Raw genomic sequence first — 20096 nt, 5'->3', positions numbered from 1 at the left:
GTACGTGGAGCTATAGAATCTCTCCAGATGTGAGAACAGCCGTCCACAGAATGGCGGATCAGGAATGTGTGTGATCGTAGTATGGAGGAAAAAGAAGTTAGAGCACATCTTGAACAGGAACCCATACCAAGTACGTCTTATTGTGCTCAGTGGTGGTGAGAAGAGAAGAGGAAATTTCTAATTGGTGGTTAAAAATTTCTTCCAGATCATAAAGAATGGAGAATACAATGCAGAACTGAACCTTCAAATACAAAAGGCATACATGTAGGAACAACAAGAGCAGCAACAGTAACAAAACCAACAGCAGCAACGGTGATGTCCAAATACAGGAGGTATGCGTGCAGGAGAGGTTCTCTCATCGGCTTGTGTGTTGGGACTCAGCGAAATTCACGTCAGTCCTTAATTAGCTACCAGGCCACGTTTTCCCTGACCTCTTCTCCCTGCACGGGTCCCTGCCTCTCCCCCCTACAAGGGCCTCTGCCTCTCCCATTACAGACAGCCCCCTGTCTATCCCCTGAAGCGGGCCTCTGCCTCTTTCACTACGCGTACCCCTTGCCTCTACACCTAACTAACACGGGCCCTAGCCTCTCTCCCTACACTGGCCCTAGCCTCTACATGGGCCCTTGCTTCTTTCACTACACATACCCCAGTCTTATTCTCCCTCTACATGGAATCCTGCCTCCCTCCCTACACAGGTTCCTTTCCTCTCCCCGATAAACGAACCTATGCCCATCCTCCTACAGGAGCCTGCAAGTTCTAGGAGCCCCCGACGCAACGCAGGCTCCTGCCTCTTTCACTGCAAGTCCCCTGCCTCACCACACTATATGGGTCCCTGCTTCCTCCTCCTCCCCCATAAGATCTTGCCTCCTTCACTACACGAACCCTTGCCTATCTCCTCTATACGCCCTTGCCTCTTCTACCCTTACATGGGCCCCAGCATGTCCCCTTACACAAGCATTTTCCTCTCCCCTTATAAAGGCTCTGCTTCTTTCCCTTATACAAGCTCCTGCCTCTTCTTGCACAGCTCGCTGCCTCTCCCCCGCCCCTATGGTTAGAGTAGTTCCTCTATTTTTTTATTCTTTACAAGCAGCCTGCCTCTTGCCTCCCCCTCTCTCAGTTTTTTTTATTTCTTTTCCTTCTTTTTGGACCAGGAGCTTGCATTTTTATTCTCGCCTGTTGTCAAAAGCTTTCAGTTCTGCCTTTCTCCCCAACTCTTCATCTCTTCTCTGTCTCCCATTGTTTATTTTTCACCCACCTGTACGGTTCTTTACGGCTTGTTTTTCTGCTCTTCCCGTCCGTCGGTCCTCGGCGCAACGTATTCTCAGGAGAGAGGGATGTTCTCTGTCACTTCCATACGTTCTTGTGCATGTGTCACTCCCTATTTGGCTCGCTTTCCCTTGGCTTTTCTCCTTGGCTGCGCTCATACTTCCATTTCATCTCCTCACAATGACCTCTCTCTCTCTCTCTCTCTCTCTCTCTCTCTCTCTCTCTCTCTCTCTCTCTCTCTCTCTCTCTCTTTCCCAATCTTCACATTATATCTTTTTCCCCTCTTTGTCACTGTTCCCCTCTCATCCCTCTCTCCCTACATCCTTTCTCTTTCCATTTCCCTCAATTATTCTTCCCTCCTCTTTCCACACCCTGATTTTACTTTATTCCATTTCAACTCTTTCTCCTCCTCCTCCTCCATATTCTTCTTCTTCTTCGATCCTTAATCCCGATGTATATATATCCTCGCTCCCTCTTCCATCCTCATTCGTCCCATCAAACAAATGTCGACCCATTGTCCAGCGAACCTCGAGGCTATGACTCCCTTACCCAGACTTGTCGTCTTGCTGAAATTTCTCTCCATTTCCTCCCTTGGTGTGTGTGTGTGTGTGTGTGTGTGTGTGTGCAGGTGTGTGTGCATTTGTGTGTGTGTGCATTTGTGTGTGTGTGTATGTGTGTGTGTGTGTGTGTGTGTGTGTGTGTGTGTGTGTGTGTGTGTGTGTGTGTGTGTGTGTGTGTGTGTGTTCCCTTGACGAGTCGAACTCTCATCCTTTATCATACACTACGTCTATGAATGTATTAGTATCAGATCAACAATATACATCAAAGGAACGTTTCTTCTCGTAGCAAGATAAGCTTAGACTACAAGCATTGAAGTTTTTTGGAATACACGATAGACCTCAGGAGATCATACTAATTATCAATATATCTTTTTTTTACATTGATCTTTCCATAAATCTCATTATTCTATTGATTCAAACGATACGATTTCGACTGAGGCAGACTGGAGCACACCTTTTCTCTCTACCGTGTTCATCATTACGGGAATATTGTAGCTGTGCACGATGACGCTTTTGGTGTCAATGAATGATTATTGTATTTCAGTCTGGATTTTCCCTGATCAAGGAAAGAAAAATAATATTAATTAATCCGTACGAGGTTATGTAAGTATGAAGAGGAAACCGGGTAAATTCTCGGACAATTAAATTAGTACAGAAAATGCTATAGCGTTCCTGATACTCTGACAATCTCTGTTAAAAACGCCCGCTTTGTCAACCTGAAAATCTAATTTAAACAGCAAGGTAATCCTGTTCATTCCCATATCACATATAACTTTAATAGGTCACAGTACCTATAGTATATACACTAAGCTGCAATATCTGTGTGGGTACGGTCGTCTATAATATAGAGTTTAATGCTAGTCTATATCTAATGTGAATAGGTTCCTGTACCAAGATTATGTACTAAGCTGTACTATCTGCATGGGTATGACCGTACATAATATGTGCTATGATGCTAGCCTACATCTTATATAAACAGATTACTGTTCCTAGATTATGTACTACGCTGCTGTATCTGTACGGGCGTGGGTGCCCAAGATACCTACTGTAATGCTAGTCCACGGCTGCTAAAGGCAAGACAACCTTTTCTCCAACGAAAAAAAAGAAAAGAGAAAATAAAGACACAGGCCAGCGTAAGAGCGCAATGAAACTTTGTACAAGAACAGCAACAAGAATAACGTATTCATAATAACTGATCAAACATCCTGAAATAACTAGAAACGAAGTGTACTTTGGTCTTTCCTCTGGGTTGACCGTTGAACAACACACCACCACAAGTCTACCTCCACGAGAGAGAGAGGGCGTATAGATAGTTACTCCCTGCAGGGAAGCCTGACGCCTCTCCTCCACTCAAGCCCCCTTCTCACCCCTGCAGCGAGAACCACCTCAACGCAATATTCCACTTTTATATTCCCGGTATCACCACTCCTGCTCCGGGTGTGTGTTGATGCCAGAGACTTCGCGTCGTGTTGGAGGATATACACACAAGATTAAGCGAAGGATCTCGCTGTCTCACTCGTGTCGCGTTATGAACCATTTTCCTGCTTCGTTATCCACACCATTGTACCTAACCGTTGCACTTCATCACATAAGCAAGTCCAACGTTCGTGTATTTGCTCTCATGCTTTTGTTTTCTTGGATTACGGATCGTATCTGTTGAGTCGTGCCGTCTCTTCTTTTTTTTCTTCCTATTTCATGCCTATCAGGACTTCGTCTTTAGAGCGAGTGCCAGCAACTGGCGCCTTTCGACCTCCTTGAGGATTTCAACTGATCAAGAATCTATCATTCCGGAGATCCGTAGTTCTGCCAGTTGTACAGTCCTGGGGTGAGACCATCCACCCACACGAGGAACACCTGCACGCCTGCGGAAGAACATGGATGTTCTTCGCTTGTGTGAGGAGTTGAGAGGTTGGGTAGCGTCGGGGATGTGATTGGGCCAAGGTAAAATATGGGGAGAGGAGACGAGTGTGGTTGTGGTAAAGAAGGGCGGCTTAAACATGGAAGATGGGAGAAAACTGGTGGCGATGGCCGAAGGGATCGTTTGAGAGAGAGAGAGAGAGAGAGAGAGAGAGAGAGAGAGAGAGAGAGAGAGAGAGAGAGAGAGAGAGAGAGAGAGAGAGAGTCAATCTACCAGCTGAACCTTCTGAAAGGGAATTGACTCCCCGGCGTACACCGACACCATTCCGCTGCGCCTCGCTCCTCCAGCCATCCGCGAGTCGATGACCTCTAATGAAACAAAACATGAAAGGTGGAGTGCTGGTGATGATGATGATGATGATCTGGTGTAGGGAACCTTTGTGGCGCCTCTCACTGCACGGCCACTCTTGTCGGGTCTCTCTCTCTCTCTCTCTCTCTCTCTCTCTCTCTCTCTCTCTCTCTCTCTCTCTCTCCCATGATTCCTTCTCTTCGTCTTCATTCCCCCTTTTTCGTTAGGTTTCGTTAACTTCTTTTATTTCGTTTTTTGTTAAGTTTTATTTCATCCCTTTTTTTTTTTTCAATCTAACCGCCTTCACTTTCCTTGTTTATTATCATCCCTTTTTCTTCTTCCTCCTCTTCCTCCTCCTCCTTTATGTGACTTCGTTTCCCTACATCATCATCATTCTCTCTCTCTCTCTCTCTCTCTCTCTCTCTCTCTCTCTCTCTCTCTCTCTCTCTCTCTCTCTCCATGTGTGTGTGTGTGTGTGTATGTGTGTGTGTGTGTGTGTGTGTGTGTGTGTGTGTGTGTGTGTGAAATTACTTATCTGTAGATTACGGGTAGGAGGGAGTTCGACACTCGTCGTATTTGTACAGGCATACATCATCAACGGCAGCGTTGTTTGTACACTGGATTTCCTATAGAAAACATTTCCATCCCTCCCTTCCATCTAAAGAAGAGAGAAAGCCTTTCCCCTCCTCCTCTTCCTCTCCTCCTCCTTCCTCTTCCTCCTCCTCCTTTTACATCCTGGGTGCCATGGCGTGCCACAATCCCTAGCCTGTGGACCTTATAAGAGAGGCTGACCCTAGTGCCATCTCGCCTCACAGTTCCGCTCCCTCCAGCCCAGTCAGTAAATCAAGATCATCTGTTTCCACCCGTCCTCATCTCGCTGGTTGACCCCACCATAACCCACCCTCCCATAACCCACTCTCCCATAACCCACCCTCCTCCCCATATCCCGTCCTCGGTTGTTTATACTCTTGCTTTATTGTTCTTTCTTTAGGATAAACGTCAAGCTTAAAGGTGACCTAGTGGCCCTAGTGACATGAAAAAAAAATATTTATATGTGGCTTCGCGTGGGACTTTGACCTTTACTTCACGTTTGTCATCAGTTGTCTGGTTTATAATCTCTCATACATTATGAGATATGTTACCTACACGTATTTTCCTGTTCCACATCTTTTTTTTTTTTTCCCCTGATTGGATCATTACGATCCCACACCTTCTGCCACGTCGTGAGGTACGGGGGCTCCTCTTCTCCGCTGTGGGTACGAACACACACCATGGCAGAGGGAAGAGGTGAGGGGGGGTTGGGTGAATCCTAGAGAACCACTGGCGCAACACTAACGTAGTAAGGTGGTTCAGGAGTGGCGGCTACTGGGGGGGAGACAGGAGCGCTGCAATGAGACACGATGATCAGCCATACAAGTAAAATTGCGACGAGTGACTGAAGAGAGAAAAACAGATCTGAGAACAGAGGGCAAATGATTCAGGGGGAAGCAGAACGTCTATGAGAAAAGTGGGTGAAAAGTGAGTGTGAAGTGGGTGTAAAGTGGGTGCAAAGGGGAAAAAGAAGAGAAAATATGGTTTTCAAAAGAAGGAAAACAAATAATCTTAGTCAGGGTATAAACATATGTAGTGACGAAGATGAGGAAGAGGACACGGGTGTGGGTGAGGTTGCATTACGCGAGTCACGCTGCGGAAATACGCGAAGGAAACATCATAAAGGACGGGATACGCAGAGCAGCAGTGAGTGTGGAAAAAAAAAAAAGAAAAAAAGATGAAGACAGACGATGGTGATTATGATGTAGCGTTTCAAAGAAAAAAAAATGAGTTTGAGAGAAGATAAAGCGAGGTGAGGGTGAATCAAGACACTGAGACCTTAGGAAAATGAGTTATGGACAAGACGATTCGACAAAGACCGTTGTTTTTTCGTTATATAAGGATGAACAGACTCGGAAATAATGACCAGTTTATCCAGTCTAATATTCGGACCTGACTCGTGTGAATGTTCAGGAGCTGTTCCCTCCTCCGCCAGCAGGGACTGTGAGAGAGATGGACTCCAGCTGACGTTGTCGACGTTCAGGTTGTAAATTTCGGCCTAACGATTCCCGATGGGAGATCCCCGATGACTAGATCGAGAGAGAGGGAGAGTAAAATATGACCGGAGAGAGAGAGAGAGAGAGAGAGAGAGAGAGAGAGAGAGAGAGAGAGAGAGGGAGAGGGAGAGAGAGAGAGAGAGAGAGAGAGAGAGAGAGAGAGAGAAGAGAAGAGAAGAGAAGAGAAGAGAAGAGAAGAGAAGAGAGAGAGAGAGAGAGAAATGGGACTCCGCATTAGCCTCCATTTGTACCGAGTGTGTGTGCGTGTGTGTGTGTGTGTGTGTGTGTGTGTGTGTGTGTGTGAGTGTGAGTGTGTGTGTGTGTGTGTGTGCGTGTGTGTTTTTGCTTCATTAGCCGTGTATGACGGCGATGCCCGCCAAGTTCGCTGCCATGCACACTACTGGTTCTGGCAGTTGTAAAGGCTGTTGAGCCAAAGGACATTAGCTACTTTCCCTAGTGGTTCATTAGCTACTTTCCCCAGTGGTTCATTAGCTACTTTCCTCAGTGGTTCATTAGCTACTTTCCCCAGCGGTTCATTAGCTACTTTCCCCAGTGGTTCATTAGCTACTTTCCCCAGTGGTTCATTAGCTACTTTCCCCAGTGGTTCATTAGCTACTTTCCCCAGTGGCTCATTAGCTACTTTCCCCAGTGGTTCAATAGCTACTTTCCCCAGTGGCTCATTAGCTACTTTCCCCAGTGGTTCAATAGCTACTTTCCCCAGTGGTTCATTAGCTACTTTCCCCAGTGGTTCAATAGCTACTTTCCCCAGTGGTTCATTAGCTACTTTCCCCAGTGGTTCAAGGAGGATGTCATATTGAACGAGTCCAATTTCTATTTTCTTTTCTTACATCAGTTCCAGTCGTTCTTGTGGTCGGCTCAAGACGAAACCCAAGGAGACTTGACGATAGGGATGGAACCTGAGGGTAAGTTTTCTTTTCCTACTTGATTTCTAACCAACATGACAGGCCTCGAGATGTGTTCAAAGGCGACCCCTTTTATCTTACAGTTTCTCAAAATTCGCTACTTTAAAAGAAATAAACTTATAAGATATGTATACGTATATCTTTCTATTTATCTATGTATGCATGTATATACACAGATACCTATGTATAAATACAAATTCACTGCATAATTAGGTAGTTAAGTAGATATACAGAAAGACAGACAGACAGACAGATATATATATACATAAATAGGTAAGGGGCATAACTAGCATAAATTACTCTCTCCTCAACCATCGTCTCATCAGTGTATGCAAAATTCTGCATTGTTACGTATGGAAATTCCCTTTTTTGCGCCACCCTGTTTGCATGACCTGCCGCCAACACATCCATTGAGAATTTTCCGATACGCAGGAACGTCTGACTCAGCAGCACAGTATAATTTGCTCAATCCCTTCCCCTGCAGCAGCAGCAGCAGTCAGCAGTCAGCACGGGGAAGAGGTGGCACAGTCGCCATGGGGCCATTGTGGGGTTAGGGGTTGGGGCTGAGGGGAATAGGGAGGAAAGGGTACACACTCACTCCTCCATTGTCGACTAAATCAATCGGGGTCTTTCCCTTCCCCTTCCGACGTTTCGTTTATTTCCATAATAGATCATTTGGGTCTTGGTCGACCCAAGGAAGTATCTTCATGGCAGAAGTGTTTTTTCCTATTTTTCGTTCTATTATGTATCTCTTCGTCTATTTCTTTACCTGTTTTTCTTTTCTTACAGTCACACCCTTAAGGTTTGACACACGCTCTTCGTTACCTCTGTTATTGCTCCGTATTTTCTTTTAATCTTGTCGAACTTTCGAGTTTTTTCTCTCAGCCTTTATGCATATTCTTGGAGGCCTTTTTGGGCCCCTAGACGGAAAAAGGTTTACACTGCTTTCTTGATCTTTGTTAGCTGAGACGGTAAGGGCGACTGAAGCCCTTATTATACCTTTAGCCTAAGCCAGGTACCCATTTTATCAACCAAGGGGTTGGATGAACAGCTGGGTCGACTATGGACCGACGACCACAACCAAGAGTCTTACTTATGCACTCGACCCTGGGCGGCGGCCCGTGAGTGCGTCACGGTCAAGGGTATTGAGTCTACTGTCGCCTGTCGACAACCTCTAGGTGTCCTTGTCCTTTTCAAAGGGTTGAAGGTTGACTGACGGGAAAGGTAACAAGCATAGCTCGAGCTTGAGCTTGACCCCGAACGATAAACGATAGATCTGCTACTAAAGAAAGTGTGGAGGTCAGTGATACTCAACATTTCTGAGGAGATTATCTGTACGTCATGTCCAAATGCAAAAGGAAGATAGTCACGTTGGTAATGCATAATTTGCTGGTATTCTACCTAATTTACCTCGTTCTGGTTCCTTTTCATCAATCAGCTTGGACATTAATCAACATGTATTCACACATATGATTTGCCTTCTTACTTACTATCGTAGGTGCCAATATGATCCACAGGCCCATTGTCCAGATGGATCCGCGCGGCTGAGAGGAGAATAAAAGTTACCCCCATTACGGATAACGTTTTCTGTGGGGCTTTTGTTTAATCGCGCAAGCATGAGCAAGGCGGCTGCTGAAAGGCAACATCAGTTTTGTGTCTTCTCTTTGTTGCATAACAACACGTGCCTTTCACTGGGAGGCTATACAAACAACGGGTGTTAAGTGTTAGCATATCTTCTTATTACTCTCGCATTTTTGGGGGTCACAGCTTGTTTCTTTTACTCGGTAAAACAGGTAACATGATCATTGACGCCTGTCCAAATTGTGAACTGGATATCCTTACGTATTCTTGGGGGCGGGAATCTGATGAACAGAGAAAATGGGACTCTAGGCTCGCTGCAGATCATACGCTCTTGAAACTGTAGAGGTGTTGATACAAAGGAAATGCCTAATGACTACTTGCACTCAAACTCGTAAGTCACGCACAATAATCACACAGTGAAGTACTCTGGCAATCGTGCACCCACAGCAGCATGCGTAAATACGCACTTTCTTTGGAATAGACACATAGTTAAGGATGAACCTCAAAAAGTGCACGAAAATGTATTAACAAAAACAAACGCACATAAACAATCAGTCTGATAAAAAGACATTCTCTCTCTCTCTCTCTCTCTCTCTCTCTCTCTCTCTCTCTCTATATATATATATATATATATATATATATATATATATATATATATATATATATATATGTGTGTGTGTGTGTGTGTGTGTGTGTGTCTTAAATCATACCTCCTGACCTCTTGACCATGATCTTCAACATGATCCCAGAACTATATTACATCCAAGTTCAGTTAATTCCGACCCCTTTACCTTGTCCGTCTCTGACGCGTTCGTATTTTCCCTTCCAAACACCGTCACAACTTCTGGCAGTAATTCGTGTTCATGTCGCCGGCGCATTTCTCTCCCTCCCACTTTTCCCCTGCGAGCGACGATCGCCTAAAAGGCTTCTTCTTCCCCATGACAATCAAGGAGACAAACACGGTGCAGCCTTACCCATTATCTAGAGGCACAAAACACAGTCCCCCCTTGCAGTAATGAGACCCTGATCTAGTGCACGGCATTGGTGGTAAATTGTCCAATTAAACCACATCAACTGAGTGAATTAAGACGCAAGTTTCCCAAGGATCTCAAGACATGCAATGTGTCCATCTCAGGCAGCATAATGGAGGCTAAACATGCAGAGCCCATGATTATTAGGTAATCAAGGGGTTGCAGCAGTTCAACGTCTTAAAGAGAGCAGCAGTACTTTAGAAGGAGGAAGGAAAGACCACTTATGGCTTGGGTTGAGGTTATTAGCACAACGATCCCATTTGCATACTGGGAGAGGACGACTTCATATCAAATGCAAAGCAGACAGAACAGTTATGAGAGAGATGTGTGTGTGTGTGTGTGTGTGTGTGTGTGTGGACTTATCTGGTTCTCTGTTTGCGAACTGAGGTCGTTGTAATGTGCAACATAAAGTCATTAATCATCCCGAGTGTGGGAGTCGAGGCTTGTGTTTCCTCACTTATCAATTCGTCGATCACGTAACATTCCATTCACCATCAGGTCTATGAAGGAAGGTGAAAACCTCGATTAATCTACATGCGGTGTGTAGAGTGTGATATCGTTTCCTAATGCCAAAAGCTTGTAACAAGTCTCCTTTCTCTGATCTTTTAACGAAGGTAACGCCACTGGCTTTAAATTTAGAGATACAAAATAATTACTCTTATTTCAATTTGACTTTTTGGTGTTCTCTACAACGGAGAGATTAACATGCATCAATTTTCATGCACTTTGTCAAGGGAGTCGTTTTATATTTCTTATATAAATCGGATATTGTCCTCACATGGATGTATATTGTCCTCACATGGATTTATATTTCTTATATAAATCGATATTGTCCTCACATGGATTTTTGCATACTACAGATGCTCATCATAAGTATACACGTCACACGATCGGATCAGCACTCTAATCCTATATATCAACTCCCTATACGTTTAAATGTCTACACACACACACACACACACACACACACACACACACACACACACACACACACACGCACACACGAACCTTTTCTTTCAGTGAGGCACATGTAACTGAACACACACACACACACACACACACACACACACACACACACACACACACACACACGTACCAACCAACCTTTCTTCACACACACAATAATTCACAGGTGCTCGAGGCAATCCTGCACAGTGTCACGCCTCACACAGAGAGTACGAGACACTGGAATCGTTTCCAATCCCTCGGCGGGAAACAAGCCGGGGTGTGGGGTAAGACGACATCAGAACACCACCATTACCCACCTTGACAAGTGTGATTACGTGCCGACACGGGCTCAGAACGCGAATCAATCCTGTACTACTCTCCAAACAGCGTCTGCAACCCCCCCTCCTCCTCCTCCTCCTCCTCTCTCTCCCACACACCCGCCCTCGCTTCCCCCAGGTTAATTAATCTCTGGTACACGTTGTTGTCGAAGTGCAACCAGGCGATAATGAGGTGATCTTGACTGTTTCCCCTCTTGACCCCGGGCCATGTTATGCTTCCAAGAGAGGCAACACTCCTCTTGAAAGTCATACTGGTGTTGTGTGTGTGTGTGTGTGTGTGTGTGTGTGTGTGTGTGTGTGTGTGTGTGTGTCAATTCCTCCCAATCAGATAATGCTTATTTACTCCGCCTTGTAACCCAATCTTTGTTCTATTTCGGGTCATTCTTGTACCCTTACTTTCTTCCGTTCTTTCTTTCTTTCCTCTTTTCTCTCTCTATACTTTCCAAACTTCTAGTGACCCTCTGACGTCACTTAATGTACCAGCTGAGTGTGTTGTTGCTTTCCCTCGTTGATCCCTCACCACCTTAGGTAACGCGGGGGAAGGTGAGGCCCAGGGTGACTTAATGTCAAGGAACGTTCACCGTGCAGGAGCTGCTGCATCCCGGGCCGTGTCTTAGGGCTTGACTGCTCCATGGAACCCTTGATCTGCCTGCAGAAGTTCGCAGGAAGTTGCTATAACAGGGCCAGGAACGCTCAGTAACCTCCGGAGAGTATCACAGATCACCGGTCCACGAACGTTTTACTCTCCTGATTTGAGAAATCATGTACAAAATGCTACCTCCATGCTATGTTTCCGGAGATCTTCATGGCCATGATAAGTCAGCAGAGGAAGAGTGATGTGTCTTTGAAATCTACTCCTCTTCCTCCTCCTCCGCCTCCTCCTCTTACTTCCCCTTTTTTTTTCTTCTTCTACTGGAGTGTAATTCAGATGATTCCGGTCTAACTCCCTCTCTAGGCTTTGTCTCCCGTAGGGCCATGTAAGCTCGCGATCCCGGAAGGGGTCGTTCTATAAGCATCCAGGAACCATAGAACACTTTGTTCGTCTGACGACTCTCTCTCTCCTCCGTCCGGCTCCGGATCCTATTATTTCTTTCCTGATCAATACCAAGTGGCGTCTCGAGCTTTTGTATGACATGCTTCTCCAGACCTTCATGTTGGTGTCACCGTCGCCCTAGAGACGTGCCATTGTCTTTCAGACTCAATCAATGCCTCTCTTCAGCCTTGCCCCAGTACCTTTATCTCGGATTCGAACCCTGGGCAAGGCGCCTGGCTGCCTCGCCTACACTGAGGATGAAAGACAGAGACAACTGAAATTCAAGTGTATCTTCTGTGTTCGAGCCTCAGCTCCGTGGGTGTAGCATGGACTTTAATCCATCGTGGCTCCAATGTCAATATCTTTTAGCCTCCGTGTGGCCGAGGTAGCGAGGCGACCTTCCCAGGGTTCGAATCAGACCCGTGTTGTAAATATATATATATATATATATATATATATATATATATATATATATATATATATATATATATATACTATCTGTTTTTCGTGAAGACTCGTTCTTTCACGCAGCTAAAAATGAGGCTTATATGCACTGTCCATTTAATTTGTCTGTGTCTGAATCAGTGAAATTATCATTTTCGGTTGTTGTTTTTCGTTATGATATATGAGCTACAGCTACGCTCAAAGATCCTAAAATTTCCATAATTCCCTGTTTCAGTCAGTCACACAGATACTGGTCATTGTATCTGAATCTCCTCATGTTAGAGTAGAAATGAGCTTAAACCCTCTCAGTTAGTATGAGAGAATGAAGGACGGTGGCACACCACACAGATGATCTCTGAACTTATTATCTGTGATTGAAGCATCGATTCGGGGATCGCCCGATCCAAAAGGTTCTATAACCTTATCATATCAGATTTACAGTAATCGCCCCATTCATTATATAAACTTAGTGGCAATCCATCTTGCTTAATTCTACTTCCACTGTGCGTCATTACTAATCACTGTCAACTATGTATCTATTTTTGCATGAGGAACCATCGTAGATTTCCCCCAAGTCACCACCATCCTGCCAAGTTAATGTTACCACACGAGAAACCACAATCAAGGGCCTCTGCGTCAGACCAACCTTCCTCTATCATACCAACAACCATCATCGCATTAGCAGTCTCTGATGTCCCTCAATCTCTACCACCATCATTTAGCTCCCACCATCTAATTAGCGAGCATCATTACACAACCCATTATTTTCCACACCCGCAGCCAATCATGAATTCTATGACGCTCGCAATTACAACTATGCTTACGACCACCATTACCATCACACCACCACATCACCGAGGAAGCTTCCAGTATATAAAGAACCATCGTTATTCCACTGACCTTTTTTTTCTCTCTCTCACTTTAACAATAGCCTTCACGTCGGGAACGTGTCTCAGACCAGGACCCTTCGCCATGCAGACATTTACGGTCAATATATGGACTTCCTCCGTCATGCAAGGAGCCTCCGTGTAGGAGGGAACTTCATTACACCAGCAACCACCAACATGCCAGCACCTCTTCGTCACAAGAGCAGCAGCAGCGGCCACCGAAGAAATTCACCAGACACCGTCACCTTAGCGCCCCTTCCCCGTCACTCTACCACCGTCGTTTTCCTGTCCCAAAATATGGGAAGTCACGCCATTAAGGCAGCACCACACAAGCCTCAATGTCCTTTCATCTTACCCTTTTAGGTACTCTAATGAAGTTCAAGATTCTTATCAATTTAGCTTCTGTGACCGGTCGACAAAAACTCCCGTCAAAGTTGATCGTCTGGCGACCAATATTCAGACAGAAATGTTCACGCCTCTGCCTTCTACATCAAAGCTAAAAGATTTCTACAAGCTAAGAGAAAATGCACTCCCCCTCCACCCCGAAATATCCTCTATTTCTTATCAAGCTTTTAGCTTTCCTTGTCATTACCTCTATATCGTTCACGTAAAGTGAGAATGAAGTTCATTTGCCACCTTCCTCAACTTCCTCCACAACACCCAGATGCTCCAGGTTCCCTTGGAAGGCTCCAGCGAGAGTAGTACTCAGGGGGATTTTCCAGACGTCCTTTATCATGCGATTACAACAAATATGAAGTCCTTCGCTCGGCTGTCTTCCATTCAGCGTTCTTCTGGTCAACAAATTGTGCAGAAAGACGACTTCTTGCCACCTACTTTACAATTATCAGTTATCCAGTCATCTATCACCCAATCAGCTTATCATCCAGATAGAGGTCTTCCAATCTTCCAGTGAGCTGTCTTCCAATAGTAGTCCCCAGTGTACCCATCTTCCAATCAGTGGTCTCCAGTGTACCCATCTTCCAATCAGTGGTCTCCAGTGTACCCATCTTCCAATCAGTGGTCTCCAGTGTACCCATCTTCCAATCAGTGGTCTCCAGTGTACCAACCTTCCATTCAGCTGTATTCTGATCAGCTTTCTACCATGTATGGTTGTCTTTGTTGTGATCTTCGGCCGTTCCGTTCAACTAATAATTTTCCTCATCCATTATTCCTTTTGGACTTGTGCTCAAGTATTTACCGTCTACGTAGTTCCAAACACAACGAATTTATAATGTTAGTGGTTATTTTCTCATTAATGTATAGCAAACACGCTGCATTAGCATTCTTCTACAGTGAAGGCAAAATATCAAAAGGTTAAAGAATCTATATATATATATATATATATATATATATATATATATATATATATATATATATATATATATATATATATATATATGGATATAGGTTTTGCTTATATTTTCTTTACGATTTCATTGGAGAGAGAGAGAGAGAGAGAGAGAGAGAGAGAGAGAGAGAGAGAGAGAGAGAGAGAGAGAGAGAGAGAGAGATACACTTCGTTGTGAACTAATACCAAAAAAATAGAAATATCCTGGAAGGGTGGGGTAATGCCCTCCGCCAAGCCATACAGAAGCACCTGGAGGAGGAGGAGGAGAGAGCAGGCAGGCGAGGAAGTTAAGACACATAGCGGGATGTGTCGCGGGCGAGAGGGGCGCTTCTTCAGGGAACTCATCATCCCCCTGAGAGGTCGTATCCCTCGCTTCATTGGCTGGTGGAATGACTGCCAGGCGCATGTGGAACGTATGAGGCAGACAGAGAAAACAGCGATGATAAAAAAAAAAGAAGAGAGACAGAGAGAGTCCTAATCTCTTTTTAAGCGCCTTCATAATCTACCATCCCAGTGGTAGGGCAAACTTTACGTTCGTTCAGTATAAGGCGTCTCTTTTGCTGACTGGGTATACGAGTTTGTGCAGCGTGAAGCTCTTCAAGCCTATCTTTTCTCCTCGTGATGTAAGAATAAAGGAAGTACCATATACATATATATATATATATATATATATATATATATATATATATATATATATATATATATATATATATATATAAAGATAATATGGAATTAACATCATGGAAACGCACATTAAAAGGCTAAGTACAAAGACCTGGTCCACCTTCGCTAAGAACCTGGTGTGTGTGTGTGTGTGTGTGTGTGTGTGTGTGTGTGTGTGTGTGTGTGTGTGTCATCTGTCATGGTGGGTCCACTCCGCCTTTGGTGAGTTCCTTCCGGGCAAGATCGTCTCGCGACAATCTATACTGCTGATGGGACCCCCAGCTTCAAATAGGCCTGTTACTGTCACCACACCCATTCTTCAGCAAGGGCTGGCTATGACGCAATATTCTGAGGCTCCATAAAATTTTTGGCTCAAGAACATAAAAGAAAAAAAAAAATGATACATGGATTAATCCACTGGTTTCTTTGTACATTTATTGTTTATTATTAATGAGGTTCAGCTCCTTGAGAATGCAAGTCCCTGATTTAGATATATCTTATCAGTTGAGGTCAATATTGCAGTCTTTGTCTGTGTGTACATCCAGACCGTCACTCCGACGCCATACACCTCTTCCAACCTACACATAACACAGTGCCTAAGCTCCCCTCCACCCTAGAATCTCTGCCTTTCACTCCTCTCTGCTACATACAGCGGTGCTGTCACTCACTCATCCAGCCCTCTGACAGCCAACCCCGCTCCCAACCTGTGACGCATATTGAATGGAATTAAACATTACTATTCCACCGAATTCTATCACTTAATACGATTGGACGTTTCACCACTCCATCCCCCACCAGCTTAACTTCGTTACCATCTTGCCTTCCTAACTTTTTGGTAATTGTTATTCATATTTTCTCATCCATTTTTTTTTTCAATCTCAACGCCCTCCAAGTGGAAGTCATCGCTCCTGGGCCATGTCTCACATTGTGAACTGATCTCACGCTGACAGCATGTGTGTGTGTTTACCTCACGATGTGGGGAGAGAGGAGGCCTAGTCCAATATCAGCCCTTCCTCTGTCGGGTACATCCCCCCTGCGTCCGTCTCAATGATTTAGCGCCAAAACTTTCTCTTGTTCTCGTTAAATGCTACGCCGAACTCTCCTCCAAGTTCCTCATTAGCCATCCTCTTATTTCCCAGCATCAGGCGATCAGCATTTCTTCAGCATTTCTCTCGACGAAAGCAAAACCATCGCGATCTCTCCCCGAATTTCTCTCAACTCATCTACTTTCTCTACTCACGTGAGGACTCGAATCTTACCCAACCACAGCCCATCATTCTCATGGTCCCCACCTCTCTCCTATTTTTCGTCCACCAGTCATATTCATTTATCGCAGCTAGCAGCGCTCACTGTGACATAAAAAATTACAAATCTCAGACTAAAAAGAAAAAAAAAAAGATGTTTCGTTAATGTTCATGGTATCATAGCGACGTAAACGACTCAAACATGTCGTAAATATTCAGTGATTTTTGACCCCCTGACTTTTGACTCCAAATTCATCTACATCTGCAGGTTGCTACCTGAGATGCAGGTGAATAATATCAGCAAAATTTCACCAACTTTCGCCCAGTAACTTTTGACACGCATCCTTTACGGTGCCACAGACAGACGGGCGGACGTTCGAGGGTGGAACAAAGACCTGACCAAAAATAGTCACTTCGCCAGAGCGCGAAAGCAATACGAATAAAAGCTATTCATGAGTTCTCATAAATTTTTTTTTTTTCTATCCTCATATTCATTTTTTTTCTCCTCTCATCGATTCTCTTCCATGTCTCATATTTCTGAAACAAATTCTTCTTTCTATCCTAATTAATCGTACGTCCATTCTTACCTATATTCCTCCTCCATACATATATATATATATATATATATATATATATATATATATATATATATATATATATATATATATATATATATATATATTCCTTCGTTTCTTCCCCCCTCACACACGTCGAGTATTTTCCTTCCAGTACTCATTATCGCCTCTTCTGCCGCTCCCTACGTGGTCATTTTCCCCTCTCATTCCTGCCCCAAATTAGTAGCGCCTGGTGGTGGGGGATGACTGTCCTGGGAGATGATACTGGAAAGTATGGAGTAGGTGCAAATGACTCTTGGACTCCCACTCCTCTTGTTTCTTTCCTAATTTCAGAGTTTGGTACAGTGCACAACCTCTATTCTCTTTTTTCTGTATATTGCATGAGGCCTTATCTTTGACACGTACTGATTAAGAAAGTATTGCTGTTTGTTAAAACATCTTGTATGTACACACACACACACACACACACACACACATACACACACATTATCTATGTATGTATGTATATATGTATGTATCTATCTATTTATCTATCTATCTAAATATCTATCTATCTACCTAGCTATCTACCTATCTATCTATCTATCTTTCTATCTATCTATCTATCTATCTATATATCTATCTATCTATCTATCTATATATATATATATATATATATATATATATATATATATATATATATATACTATATATATATATATATATATATATATATATATATATATATATATATATATATATATATATATATATATATATGGGAGCAGGGGGCTGGAAATCCTCCCCTCTCGCTTTTTTTTTTAATTTTCCAAAAGATGGAACAGAGAAGGGGGCCAGGTGAGGATATTCCCGCAAAGGTCCAGTCCTCTGTTCTTAACGCTACCTCGCTAATGCGGGAAATGGCGAATAGTTTGAAAAAAAAAAAATATATACTATAATCTTTTTTATAATAATGATAATTCATTGTTATCAATACTGTTATTACAGCCATCATCATTTTTATTATCAATGTTAACTTTACTTGTACTACTGATAACATTTTCATTATTACTAGCCTTATACTAATTTCATAATCACCCTTATCTTTATTATCACTACGTCTTCTACTTTCATCTTACAGATCATCATTAACACAATAATATTTTCCCCTCATTAACAATCATGATTATCATCGCCACAATCACTCATCGCTTTCTCCAAGCTCATGATAAAAGAAATCATGGGGAAAAAAGAGAATTCTGTGTGATCATTGGGTCGTGTATAGTCTTTCCATTACTCCTCTCTCTCTCTCTCTCTCTCTCTCTCTCTCTCTCTCTCTCTCTCTCTCTCTCTCTCTCTCTCTCTCTCCCTCTGCCTACGCCTCTATCCACACCCACCAATACGAGGGGACAATGCCTACCGGGATAAAACTGCCGGCGTTTAATTAAGGGTCGACTTGAGGCAGCGGGAACCAACAGTTTTCATTAGCAGGAGATGGCAGGCTATCATTGCGTCGGCCTGAAGGACACTCAAGGCTTCTCCTTCTTCTTCTTGCACTCTATCCTTGAGGTACCCCCTTCCCGTCCCTCACACCCCCGTCTGACCCCACCACGCCTTCCGATCTCGTCGTCTGTACTCCTTTAATGATGTAAAATGGTCCTCACTTCCATCCTAGCCTCTTTCTTCTTCTTCTTTTAATTTTTCTTCTTCTCCCTCTTCTTCTTAGCCCGCTTGATTATAATTCACTTTGTCTTTGTACTAATAAAATGATTTTCTTTAAGTGTACTTTCAAAACAAAGCAAGTTCCATATATATATATATATATATATATATATATATATATATATATATATATATATATATATATATATACATATATTGGATGCAATTATCATCCTTTACTGCCGGATCTAATGTTATCTATAGATATAATCCACATATGTAATTGTTAATTCTCTTCTGCCATCAACATTTATTTGTAAATCGAGGTTTGAGCTTTTCCTTCTTTCGTGTTCTCTTCCTTTTTCCTATCATCATCACCTCATCGGCCTTACCTTGACCTCCATGTACCCAAAACCTCTCCACCACCATTACACTCCCACTCCACTTTAATTTTAATTATATTCTACCGCCAGGATCGCGCTCTTCCACCTCCGCAATACCTTTTCTTTAAGCTTAATTTAACTCCTAACACTGCGCCTCTCCACCTCCACCTCTACTAACCTTTACAACCCTACCTTAACCCCAGGATTCCACCTCCACCGTGGCTCAATGACCCCCACCTTAACCCAGAGTCCTCCCTCCACGCACCATAACACCCACAAGGGCGGTCCCTTCTGCAGTAGCGCCACGTCCGTTCCCCAGCTGGCATCGCCAGACAACATCACCATCATCGTCATCCTAACCAGACTGCAAGACCCCGACCGACCAAGCTTCCTCACTCTTGCTATTATTTACCATCTCGTACTCTGGGCCAGCAGGGCATGGAGATCACTGTGCCACTCTGCTCTTTCTCTTGCATTATCCTTTCGCCTTTTATTCCTCCTCCTCCTCAGGACTCATTTACCGTTCTTCTATCGGTGCCGAGCGCAGGATAACCTTTTAACCCCATCCCTCTCTATGCATGGCCCACATACTCCCTCTCTCTCTCTCTCTCTCTCTCTCTCTCTCTCTCTCTCTCTCTCTCTCTCTCTCTCTCTCTCTTCGCTGAGTACAGAACACTTCCTCCTGATTCATCCCTTCTCCTCCCGGTAAATTCAGAATATCTCCTCATCTCTGTCTCCATATGCAGAGTACATAACTACCCTCTCTCGCCCGTGAAGACTTACAGAACTTTCCCTCTGAGTAAAAAGCATATCTCTCTTCCCTTCGTCCCTTATGCATATAAAAGTCTCTTTCACCACCTGTGCTCGCCATCCCTCTTATATAAAGCTCGCATTACCTTATTTCTCCTCTTCCTCCAACGGGTCCTCAACGGCTCAGC

This window comes from Panulirus ornatus, chromosome 16 (genome assembly GCF_036320965.1).
Source record: "Panulirus ornatus isolate Po-2019 chromosome 16, ASM3632096v1, whole genome shotgun sequence".
Taxonomy (NCBI): Eukaryota; Metazoa; Arthropoda; class Malacostraca; order Decapoda; family Palinuridae; genus Panulirus; species Panulirus ornatus.
Note: the sequence above shows the minus strand (reverse complement) of the source record.